Source organism: Rhea americana, unplaced genomic scaffold (genome assembly GCF_003343005.1).
Source record: "Rhea americana isolate MKP2758 unplaced genomic scaffold, rheAme1 scaffold_107, whole genome shotgun sequence".
Taxonomy (NCBI): domain Eukaryota; kingdom Metazoa; phylum Chordata; class Aves; order Rheiformes; family Rheidae; genus Rhea; species Rhea americana.
In genome coordinates, this window is record NW_028185117.1 from 1,344,483 (window position 1) to 1,357,501 (window position 13,019).

A 13,019-nucleotide genomic window follows, 5' to 3' on the forward strand; every position below is an offset into this window, starting at 1 on the left:
AGCYGTGAAATCTACTCGCCGGCTGTATACTGAGAGTGCTGCAGGCATGCAGATATGTCAATTATTTTCCCCAAGCAGCTCGTGAAACAAGCCATAATTGCTGAAACACTGACACTGTACCTACATGGTTCTGCTACAGAGAGGACAGCCAGGAAGATATTACCTTCCTACATACCAGCTTATTTATAGCTTAATTGGCAGAGTGCAGCTATTACAAGAATAAAAATGAACATGTAAATCTGTTTCTCTTCCCTGAACACAAGGATCTCTTTCTGACCACAAGACTCTCCAATACAACAGATTMAGTCAGCTGGGATCGTCCACTAAAGTTCAGCAAGCAACAGGTCCCATTTGGGGATCTCAGTGACATGGAAAATATCCTGAATGGCATATGACAGGCCAAGAGTGGAGCTGGGCAGAACATGATTTCTGTTTCCCATACTGGAACAGCTGAGAACAAAGAAGCCAGCAAGCCTGATGCCTACCCTGCCTACAAAGCCAAGTGTTTTAACCACACCTATCAATGTCTGCTTTAGTTTAAGATCAGTTCACTGCAGATCAGAATCTTACCTGACTGAGATCAAGCTGGCCACATACATGTATTAGACAGGAAGGCAAGAGTTGCTTTCTAGCTAGAGATGCCAGTGGACCTCACACTGCCTACCAGTGCACACAAGTTATGAAAGGGCTGTAAAGACATAGCCAATTCTTTATTCACAGACATCTAACACTCCACCTGTGGCCCCATGATTCTCATGTAATTTCAGGATTCAGCTCTTACATAGGCTTGTTTAAGCCTACACCTCCAAACCTGTCCTGAAGGCAGAGGGGCTGGATACAGTTTAACAGTGGAGGAAAAGTGATASCAGAATTTACCCTACTGTTCAAGAAGTTACCCAGTTGCAGTGAATTCTCCTTCTCTTTTGCTGGAGCTGATAAACATATAACAATGCACCTTAAAAATGAGCCTGTCTCCTTCCCTATGTGGTCTGGCATCTACACACAGCTGCAAAGACAGMTAGTGAGGGGGCTCACACCCAGCTGGCAGAAGCATCAGCTCTTTCAGCTCTATATCTCTATTTTATCAAATACAAGCAGCGTCAGCTCCTAGCTGTGCCAGTCCTTGGGAAATGCAAGTATTTGGATGGAGAGCAACTGGATAAATCCAAGTCTGGGCATGGCTGGAGAAATGACAAGGAAGCAGGGGGAAAGGAGGAGCCAAGAATAATTAAAAGCTTCCCTTCACGATGTATCACTAGCTATCACAGTTACCTCTCCACGTACAGCTGCCTGATCAAGAGGACTGGAGGCAGCTTTCTGGGCTCTTGATTGATGGATACCACCTTACTCTATCTACAGTGGACCAAGATACCACACCCGCCCTCACATACAGACTGAGCAAGAACACCTGCCCATTTGTTATCTGAGCTGCACTTAAAACCATGACTTGTGCAACACTGCTTTTTTCCACAGCTGCTGGAATCAACACCTTCCTACAGCATATGCTCCTAGACATAGTCAGGGCAAACAATTTTGGAAGAATCAGGCATGGTTTTTTTTCCCTTTATAGTTGAAAATGGAGTCTAATGCCTTCAAAAGAAGTCCATTTGTCCTCAAAACGCAACACCTCCAATATTTAAATAAGCAGGCTGAATCTCTTTTGCTTTYAACCTGCTTGCAGGAGCTCCTCAATACAGAGGACAAGTGAAAGCAACGAGCCCAGTGGCAAGAATCTTCCAGGGACTGCTGTTCCCTTGGAGGGTCCACTTTACCCTGCATGACCACAGCAGGTACATTCCCTGGAGAAGCTGGCACTTCAGTTCTTGGTGTATTTGCTGTTAAGGCAAACTTGCTGTAGACATGAGTTTCCTTAGCAGCTGGTGTCCATGAAACTTCCTGCTGAAATTAGCTAGGAAGATCATGGCTTCCAACTTGCTCAAGAAATAATGAACAGTTCATCTCATCAGCACTCTCACAAACTAAAAATTAAGAGTTGAAAAAAAAAGTCATCCTCAAATCCAAATCCTTAACAAGCTGAGGGATCAAAAATGCAGAAAGGCAGTCACAGGGCATGTGTCTGAAAGGTCACAGAGCATGACAGTTCTGAGGTACCGACAGCTTGACCAAGTATTAGTTTCCAATCCAGCCTGAACCTAGAAGAGCTTCATTTTCTGACACTGTAGTTAGAACTATAAGCAAAAGGTTAAAAACTACTTAACAAGCAAATTGTATTTTGATGAATAGTTCTGCTCCCACTCTGAACACTGACATCTGTTACAAAGGCAAAGTCTACACATTTTCACACATGCACTTCTGCCACCCAGCACAGAACCTCAGAATCCAAAATTCAGGGGTGATTTTGCCCACTTCACCAGGACCCAACAGATTTGTAGYCCTAGCAGCATAGGCATTGGAGATCAAAAACTGGATTACTCAAACCACAGGTTCATGGGAGCCCTGGCAAACACCAGAAACCACTCCAGATTTTACCTGACACAGGGAATCCATCTGCCTCATGAGCCCCTATGGCTTCCATAGAGCTAGCGAGCCCAAAAGATTCAGATAGGCTGCCAATGACTGGGGCTGCAAATGAAAAAACAAGCATTAGAAAGCTTAAGTTTTATAAATCCGAACAGTGAAGCTTAGGGAGCAGATTCTCCCAACCAGCTCTAGATCTCATCTCTAAAACTGTGCTGTTGTGACCAAGCATTTCACTTCCAGTTGTCTTCTAGCAGCTGCGAAGAACAGCCTTCTCAGCACAAAACTCACAGGAAGACTGACACTGCTTAGACTCAGTTTAAAGACTAGAGAAGTGTAGAAACTCAGCTTCCTCCTACATATGGTCTTTCCAGATTGCAGAGAGGCATACTCTTCCAATAGCATATGGGAAGTTGCTCATCTGCTGCCAAAGGTATTCTGTAAGTCTGTAAGTCAGCAGCAAGCATCACTTCAGAGAAGCCGAGTACTGGAGCAGTGGGAAAGTTGCACTTTGAGAGCAACTGGTCATTGGGCCAAATCTCTCCTCTCAGATGACAGAGGCCATGAGTAATGAGCCAATAAAACATCAGCATACTTTACTAAACAACCATGAAGACAAATACGGGCACAAAATGACTCTGGAAAGTCACATTGATCTATAAAGTTGCTTAAAGACCTTCAAGGCATTTTTATCAACACAATGCTATCCGCAGAAGTTTTGACCCCAAATTTTGGGCACAGAATTCTAAGTGCTCAGAGAAAAGTATGTCTGCCAAACAAGCAATAAAGATCTCGTATTTAAACAACAGACTGGCATCTGTGTTTACATTACTTGTGAGAGAGGATGGTCATTCAACTATTTTCTAGGGCAGACATTTCAGACACACAGAAAAACTAAAATATGGTTCTCACTGAAGAGGTTCTCATTTGCACCACTCAATATGACCAGATGCTACCCTCTCAAATTCCTGAAACAAAACACTCAGATTCCCAGTGTGAAACCCCATTTGCAGTCTTCCCAATTTATTCAAGTTCATTCAAACTGACTCCGTCTGAAAAAATCTTAGGAATTTTCAGCCTTCTCTGTAGGCTCCTCTGAGAATCCAGAACAATCTCCTCTACAGAAGCAACCAACTTGACTCAAACTGATGTTAGCTGCGCATCGGCTGACAGCTGTGTTTTAAGATGGGGAAGTTTACTTAATGCTAACCTTCTCTACAACAGGTTGCTGCTAGTGTAGCATGACAGCCAAGATTAGGAATCGCTGCACAATCCCCCACAGAGAAGCCCCCCCCCCAAAAAAAAATGCTTCTAGAGAAATATGATGAAGCAGAACCAAACAGAAACACTCAAACTTCACTCTGTTTGCAAAAAGGACTAGCACTTTGTCACTGACTGGATAAATACGTCCCAACCTACTCATCTATAAATATACATAAGCTTTTTATAAAAAGCCTCTGTATTTACACATACCTAGTTGATCCTTGCTCTAGGGGGACCGTACACATCTCCCTCAGTTACGGACGCACAACCTCACAACGAAAAGGAATTTAACAATAAATTCAGTTCATAGCGTTTCAGGCCAATGCCAGAAGCAGCCATAGCTGAGCGCTGTAAAACTGGAATTACACCCAACAAGCCAGTTGTTAATGACTCCAGATTACTACAAGCATTCTTGCCCATCCTTTGCGTACTTTCAAAACTTATCTGAAAAATGCAGCCTTCCCTCTGCATCTGTACTTGTCATTGTCTCTTCCTCTTATTATTTGGAAGTGAATAGAGCTTATGTACTTAGTACCATTCAGAACACAGCCTTTCTGAAATAAATGTACTTTAAAAAAAAACTAATTGAAAGGCTGCCTTTGAATTAGCAACTTTCTCCTCTAGTAAGATGAAATGCATCCACACACACTCACAGGATGCATTCATCTTTACTGAATCCAAATGCAATCTTCCAACCCAAGAATTCTCAGGCTGGAAATTAAGATTTAAACATTCATGGCCTGAGAAGCTCATAAGCACCCTCTACCTCACTGCTAACCAAAGGAGGTCTTTGCCTTGCTGGGGCACTAAGACCTGTTTTGGGAAGCATTAGAAGACTCCTCTCCGAACCTCTTGAAATATCCCTRTTGCAACTGTTTTGGAGGCTTCATTGAGTTACTTCAAAACCCATGCCTTACTTAAGCTCTGCCGTATTTGAAGCCATCAGCATTTTATACCATTGACCTTTCATTTCCTTCATTTCTTAGCAAGTATTAAATGCTTTTCAATCAGGTTTAAATTTACTTCCAACGTCATCTAGACTCTAACAAAATTAGTTGCCACTGCCTTAACTTGATATTCAAGCACACAGCTATTTTAATAAATGTCAATGAGCAAATTAAATATTTGAATTTTGATGTTGGTCTCCAGAAGCAAAAGAGATTTAATTCTCATCGAAGGAAAGCCACGATTAACATTCAGCTCAGGCCCAGTCAACAAAACCTGCTGAGTGTTCACCACTGACATTCCTAGTGACTTCCAAAAGTGCTAGTCATAAGATCTGTTTGCATATAAACATRTGTGACAAAGCTGACAAGCCAATTTAGTATAATTTAAATATTTGCAGATTACTATGAAGTGGGTTATCACTCACAGAATTGGTGACACGGATGCTCCTGCTGTGGAAGCTGGACCGGACTGATGTTTACACAACGCAGGAGACATTTGTCCTGCCATGCAATGCGAAGTAGGTGTGAGGTTGCTCCACCTCAGTTAAGCTCTCCATTTTATTTGGCTTTAGCCAAGTTCTGTTCAGGGCATAAAAGAAAACAAGGCCTGACTTCAGTCTGCCTTTGACTCCTACACAGGGCCTGCAGAGGGTAATAATWGCTTGGATGATTCTCCGGTGTATGCTGGGTGGCAACATGTCCTATCCACCAGCTTTCTTCAGCAAGTCTGATCAGGATATTCCTAGCTTACGTGCACCCTTTGACATCTGGCTGCACATTACAGACCATCTGTATTTACAAACATCACCTGTTCTGGGATTTTGGGTAGCCCACAGCCTGGGCAGAAGGGCGAGAAGATGGTAACACAAGCCAGCACCCTTGTTGACCCAGTCTTTTCATCACACACGACAATCACAGAATCAGTGAGGTTGGAAGGGACCTCTGCAGATCATCTAGTCCAACCTCCCTGCTCAAGCAGGGTCACCTACAGCATGCTAGACAGGATCCCATTCAGGCAGGTTTTGAATATCTCCAGCAAATGAGACTCCACAACCTCTCTGGGCAACCTGTTCCAGTGCTCTGTCACTCTCCCAGGAAAGAAGTTCTTCCTCATATTCAGATGGAACTCCTTGCGTTTCAGTTTGTGCCCATTGCCTCTTGTTCTGTCGCATGGCACCACCAAAAAGAGTTCAGCCCTATCCCCTTGACACCCCCCTTAATGTGTGAGCGCAATTATGTATTATGTGCAGGAAGAGGACCTGCAAGTCCAGAGCAGTTGGATAAACAGGGAGCAGCAGGAGATGAAAGGCAAACATGCTCRGGGCAAGTCTGTCGCGGACCTGACTTTGCTTAAGTGAGCAACCTTCCACTGCGTTCTATTGCCACTGTTAACCAGCAACCTCAATGTGAACATAGAGGTAGATTTGATCAGATTCTTAATTGTCATTGATACAAGACTGCAAACAGTCCTGAGACAAGGTAAAACAAGGATGTGATTGATACTGTAAACAAGTAAGAGCTAGGGGCACTGCAATTGCAGAATTCCCTTTGTGAAGTTAGTAAGAACTGTTTTACCTGGATTTCTCCATGACTACAGCAAAGATTGCCATGTGGATGTTAATATTCTAATCTGAAAGCAAAAATGTAATCAAAAGAAAAGCTGAGCACTAGACAGGTACTGGCATCCAGAGTACCGGCATGCAAGTTAAAGGAATCCACCCTCGTATGCATCCCCTATAAAATGGCACAGGGTCTTACTGCTACTGCTCTTACTGTTCATAAGGGAAGTGGCTGTGGTGGTGACATGCAAATGGACAGTGCTGAAGCCAGAGGAAGATCTGGAAACAAGCCCTCAAGAAGATTAGCGCTGAAACAACCAAGAATGAAATAAACACAAGCACTGGCAAACAGCTCCACTTGAAAGAGGAACAAAAACTCCTACGTGCAAAGGAGCTGTTTTGAATTCATCCCTGGGATATTAACAAGATCTCTCTGGACCCGAGTCACTAATTCACCATTCAAACAGAGCAGCCGCGTACAGAGGAAAAGGAATGCTACGGCTACAGCAAACATTTGCTTTCCATCCTCAGCTAATCCTACCAACATCACTGAATTCGGTGCACCAGAAAATTCTAAGTTTCCATTAGAGCTAATACTGAGAGTTCTGGGGTCAACTTGTGCTCTCTGTTAAGAGGGCATAAATTCAAAGACTTCAGTGAAGTCATCTCAGATTTATGAAGGCACATCTTTCCTTGCGACTCCCTGAACTTAACGCCAATTGAGATAATTTTGTATTTAAAAACAGAAAAGCTACATTATGACCATTTCAATGCCAATTTATCTGAAAATAACTCTAAAACGAAGTCTTCAAAGAAAACGACTATTAAGACAGTATTAAAGGAGCTGAGACATGAAAAAAGAGAGATAAGTCGTTGAAGAGTGCAGAATTAAGTAGTCATTCCAAAAACAGATCCAAGAGATTCTATCAGTGGGCTCATAACCAAGCCTAAGTAGAGAAGATCCTTCAAAAAAGGGCGGATAGCAGAGCCAGAAAACAGAGGCAATTTTTAATAGTAAAATCCTGTCCAGTGAATTCAAGTTGATGGAGGGGCAAAGTTTAAGCAACAGCGCCTCCTAGCCTCTCAGGATGAGAAGTACCCCAGTGCTTCAACCTCAGAAATAACAGGGAACTAATTGTTATTTAAGGTTAAAAACAACGAAAGACTGAGAAACAGGATGCAGAAAATACAAGGAAGTTCTCACATCATGTCTGAACAGCCTGGAATCTACCCCATCTGAGCAGTGCCACCAAGAGACCATAACATTCTAGTTTTCCTCCAGAAAAAGAAAAAAATGAAAGCCGCATAGGATTATCACATGGGAAACGCTAGGTTGGTTTTAGTTTGGTCATCATGTGTTTCAACAACTCCTGATGTTACATCATGTGAGTACTGGAGACACCACCTTCATTCACTATTTCTCATGTCAGATTTGGAGGTGCCAGCTTGAGATGCCCAGGTTGCGTTTAGGGTCCAGAATAGGAAACCACCGATTTCCCACACCGCAGGAATATCCCAGTGGTGTCTGCTTTCTCAGCAGTTTCCTGCCCAACCACTGCAGACTTTTCAGCTGTCGCAACAAACAAAGCAAAAGTCCCCATTAGCAGGCTGGCTTCCAGTCCAAGAGACTAGAAGCCAACACAAAGCCCCCCCTTTACCACCTTGTATTTAACTGGTTGAGTTGAGCTTGATCCCAGCCCAAAACTGAAAGGAATTTGAAGCCCACAAAGAATGTGGTTATGGGGAATCTAAATCCAGCATCTTTCCTGGATGCTAATAAAAAAAATACTCAAGATCAGTTTGACTCATGAAAGCCATCGCAAAGGTCATTACCATCCATTTAACTTATGTAACACTGCATTTAAGACTCCTTGAAATCCATGCATCTTTTCAAGGGAACTCACCTATATAACAGGCTGAACAGCTGCCGGGAAAGCTTGCAAAGCTCTATCAATTTTTACTTTTTATTGTGCTTAATAATTTGAAACACCGACACCTTAACATGTTACTCAAATCTTAGCAAGAACCACCATCTCAGAGGCCAGTATTTGGTAAGATTTGTTATTCACAGTTCAGCTGACTGGAACAGCGATTACCTCCAGAACCAAGGATCTGGCAAGAAGAAATCTAAAACAGAGGTCAGTCATAACTACCTGCATTTGTTACCAAATGACTGATCTACCTGCAGTTGGCTTATTCAACTCATAACAGTAGTAAGCTTGCATCAGAGTGGCTTCTGGCTAGAGGAAAGCATTCCTGAGCAGGATGTTTAATGCAATTAAGTCTGTTATTTTGTGATTTGTTATTCTCCTTCTGTGTTCTAAGCTCCTCTGCTTACTGATGCATTATCTCCCAATGGGCAATGCCCACCAAGTACAGAAAGCTATGATTCAAGGTACTCTAAAAAGCATTGGTTCGATCCCAGGATATTTGTTTGAAGCACCTGCCACATGAAAATAATTTGCATCTTCTTCTGATGCCAGAGAGATCTGTTACTGTGGAAGCTGAGCTGGCTAAAYTTCAGTTTGGTTTAAGAACAGCAACATAAAGTTAAAATGGCATCCGCTTATTTTGATTGAGAAGGACAAAGCTGGGACCTATTTTTGCGTCCTTAGCCCTTCAAATGTTCCAGGTGCTGCTAGCAAGAGGCTGTAGTTTTGTAGGGTACTCRCACAACGTCAATGCAAGTGGCAGTATCAGTATCAATCCCTTCTGACCTTTTCAGTCAGTGAAATAACTCCAAGTTCCCCAAATATTCTTAAAGGGACCATTCTTGTTATGGCAGTGTTGCGGACAGATGCCTAACAGGACAGTCAAAGGCACGGATAAGCCTAGTTCTCACTGGTCTCAAGCTTCTGATTATCAGCAGGAGAGAATCCCCAGACCCCAAAGACCTCACAGCCCCTGTAAGATAGGGCAAAAGCATAACCACCTGCATCATGGCCACACCAAGAACCAACACAAASATTCAGGGCCAGATTTAGAGTATTCAGGCACCTGACTGCCAGTGCTTCTGAATTAAAGGATTTGCCAGAATCCCAAAGAAATTATGTAGGAGGTCCAGTCAAATAGCACAAGGTTGGGTCTGAGAAGATATGGTATTACCTCAAGACTGGTCCTTCCTCCAAGCTTCTGGCCAGATCTTCGAATCACAGTGTGCCTATGTACAAACAACCCACACCACATATCCTCCACACACACACACCAGGAAAAGCAGCCTTCTGGGAGGTGGCTGGCAATTCGCCTAGCACTATTACTATCTGTATCAGACACTACCCATTTGAGGAATCAAAGAGGATTTTTTGTTTCCAAACAAGATCACCTGTGGGTTAAACATGAAGATGAAAACATGGAACATGCTTATACTGTGCTGCATGCAAGAGAAAAYACCGCAGCACACCACTTTTACTACTGGCTTAGTTGTTTTCCATCTTTCATCAAGCTCTGTCAGGGAGAAGATTCTTAACATTTGCTTCACATAGGTCAGCATTTACTGACTTTTTAAAGGCAAAGTCAATGGATTTGTTTCCTTCCGTTTATATGAAAGTCTTAAATATTTATCAGTTTAGTCATTTAAAAATAATATTCATCTCCATACTGAAGAATTGCACTGTCATTACAATAAATGAAGGATTAAGAGACTGCAGCTGAAGGGGAAGAGCCTAGATAATCTGGAGATGCTTCAATCTCCATTTCTGAGATTAGCTCAGATATGAGACACATGCATAAGTTCCTACATGCAGAATTTTAGCTGTAGCTCATATTGCTGAGTTTTGTGCTGAGATTATTTCATTCTCAGATAGACCAAGAGCTGGGCAGCTCCACCACCCGTGGCAGAACGCTAGCACCTCACAAAATACTGCTGCTAGCTGCTGTTACAAAAAACTCAAGTCCTCCGACCAAAGGCTTTTGTAACAGTAACAATCTCCTCACTACAGTGTGGGGAAGGGAATTCCACTAACTGCTTCTAATAAGGGCACTCCTTTTTGGGGAGCGGAAGTGTTATGCTCCTGGACCACGTCTTAATTCACCACCCTTTCTCTTACAGAGAGATCAGTGCAACTGGAAAGAAGTACTTGCAAATATTCTGCCTAACACAGCTTTAGCCATTCTGTTGGCATCTTCAGTCACTAAGACCTCTGCTTTTCAAAGCTCTGTATACCCTCAAACCTCTTCAGTTAGTAAATTTCTAGAAAACCAAGGTACTTCATTGCTTTCACTAGAGAAGACTGTTTCTTAACCAGCAATACTAATGTTCACCTCTGGTAAAGGAAAAACAGGGAGTTAGTCTCCATCGGATTTACTCATGTTATGAGACTTCTGAATATTTCTTGCTAGTGAAATCCAAAATGCTAGTGCCTGAGAACTAGATCCTTTAATCTGAATGCTTTTGAACTGTAGCTAACACTGAGGTTGTCCTGGTCAAGCCACCATCTACAAGGCTTTCCCAAAGCCACAAAATAGACTCCGTATACCTATTACGGATGGCAAAACTTTTAAATTTATTCAGTTTGCCTTACGTCATGTTTTGCTGCAAAAGCTGTGGCTGAGAAGTGAACAAAGTACCTACTTGCCTTTTCTGACTACTGCTCTCTAGGTAAGGCAGACCCATCTGACTGAACCAAKCCAGCTGCAGCCTGCCACAGCACTGTCCTTCCTGCTACTCCGGCMGTGAAACCCCACGTCTGATTCCGCACTCAGCATGCTCAACTTGCTGAAAACTATTTAAAAAAAAMMAAAAAAAACCCCAAAAATACTCTAGAACAAAAACCCGAACAGAAAAAGTGAACCATCTACCCCCACACACACTCCAGTTTTCCACCGACTCCGCAAACTAGACAGGCTTAGGGCAGGGTCAGACAGGTTTGAGTGCCTGGAAGGTGGTGAGAGCACAAGGCCAGGGCAGAGCAGTGGAATGGACAAGACTGTTGCAGCCAGGAATTAGATTGATCCAGGCTACTGTGCATTTCCAACTTTAATATATACAGTTTGATGAACCACTTGGACCTGGGGAAATAGAGAAAGCTACCAGGTGTAGTGCTGGGAGTCTGTAAAAGGAGCAGGGGACAACCAGCAGCTAGCACCAGCACAGCTAAACAGCATGCATGCCTGAAAGAACAACACAATCTAGGAGTTTAAAAACCCAGGATGCCCCCAGAAACTCCTGCACTGCAAGAAGTGACCTAACCTGAAAGGACTCAACGGACAAATCAGAAGCTTACCTTCTGAGATGTAATCTACCTCATCCAGTAGATCCAAGTTTAAGGCCAAAGAGGCAACAAGCAAGGAGAACCAGCCAAGGAAGAAGATTACAGAATGGACGGGGAAAAAGCTAAAGTACAAGGCAACAAATAAAAGGTTTGACMCAAACCTCAACTGGAAGCAATAGAACTTTTCTGTTGAGCAAAGGGGAGATGAATCCTGCCCTGCACAAGGTGTCTTCTCTTCCCCATTCTACTCTATACATCCTAAAACCTGCTCCACAGACAGGTCAGAGGGTACATCAAGTGCTCCTCACATGCATTCTGGTCCTTGCCTCCAGACAATCAGCATCTCTCCCTCACTGCTGTACGCCAACACACTGGGTGAGACAAGATCCTCCTGCACAGTGTTAGCCAAGTTTCTCCCGTTCCCACCCCGTGCCCGAACACTGAGGCATTAAAAATCAGACTTTCCCACCTGCCCAATGCCCATAAAGKCCAACAGCCAAACCATCTGCTGGTCAGGGTATTAGTGCTGGGATGCAATACACTAATTTAGATCCCACACTCAGACAGAGCAAGAACTGAACCCATGTTTCCCGATTCCTGCAAGTTCCTTGGGCTCTGGGCAGCTGACTGGTTCAGCATAAAGCTCCCTCTTCTGGCCCTACCAGAAAGTTTCCCCCTAACTGGAGAGGATTGCCCAAAAATACTTTTGTAACAAAAAATTATACAGCTATCAAAAAGTATTGTTTGCTTTTTCTGAGCAGAAAGATTCTCAGCACTATGATCTAGTCTGTGCAACTGAAAGAGTTACCTTGCCCTTTTTCTCATCTATTGCATACTGCTGATTTCTCAGTCTCTTGTTCACAGCGTTTCCTGCTTCCAGATGGTCAGTAAACAGCACATAAACAAAATAACCCTTGAATTTTCACATTTCTGTCTTCAGCAACTCTTTACTCTGTGTATCAAACATCTTTGATTGCATTCAGTTAGACAATAAAATTATCGCCTCTTACCGAAATCTAATCATGTACACAGGGAGAGTTAGTTGCACAGCATATCTGCTCAAGAACTGTGATGACTTCCAAATACAGAGAACTGTTCTTGAAGGTGAAAAGATAGCCCTGTCTATAGGTGGCCATTAAGAGTAATGTGACTTGCACCAAGCTGCCTTTTTAAAAGTAGTAGGCTACTACCCTGACTATTAATCTTTGCCCATACGCTTTTTTTTTAAAAAAAAAAAAATGGTCCTCCATCTGGAGCAATAAATTTCTCTTGCCTCAAACATTAAACCTTCTTTAATTTTACAGATGAAAATGCAGGTGGTAGATTATTTTCCAGAATTAGCAGCCAAGTGCTAGAGCAATTCTCAGCCCAATTACTTTGGTCTGAGGCCTAAATTTCATGGCTTAAAAATAGTCTACACTTTCTTACCGGTAGAAGGCAAATTCAGTCCCCTAGGACATGTGCCCCCTTTTCCTCAGTCCCTCCAAAGCGAAGAAAGCTTCACTTCACCCCTTGCTTTAAAGCAAAACTTGCACCTTGGCATTACAGCACTAAACTTAGTA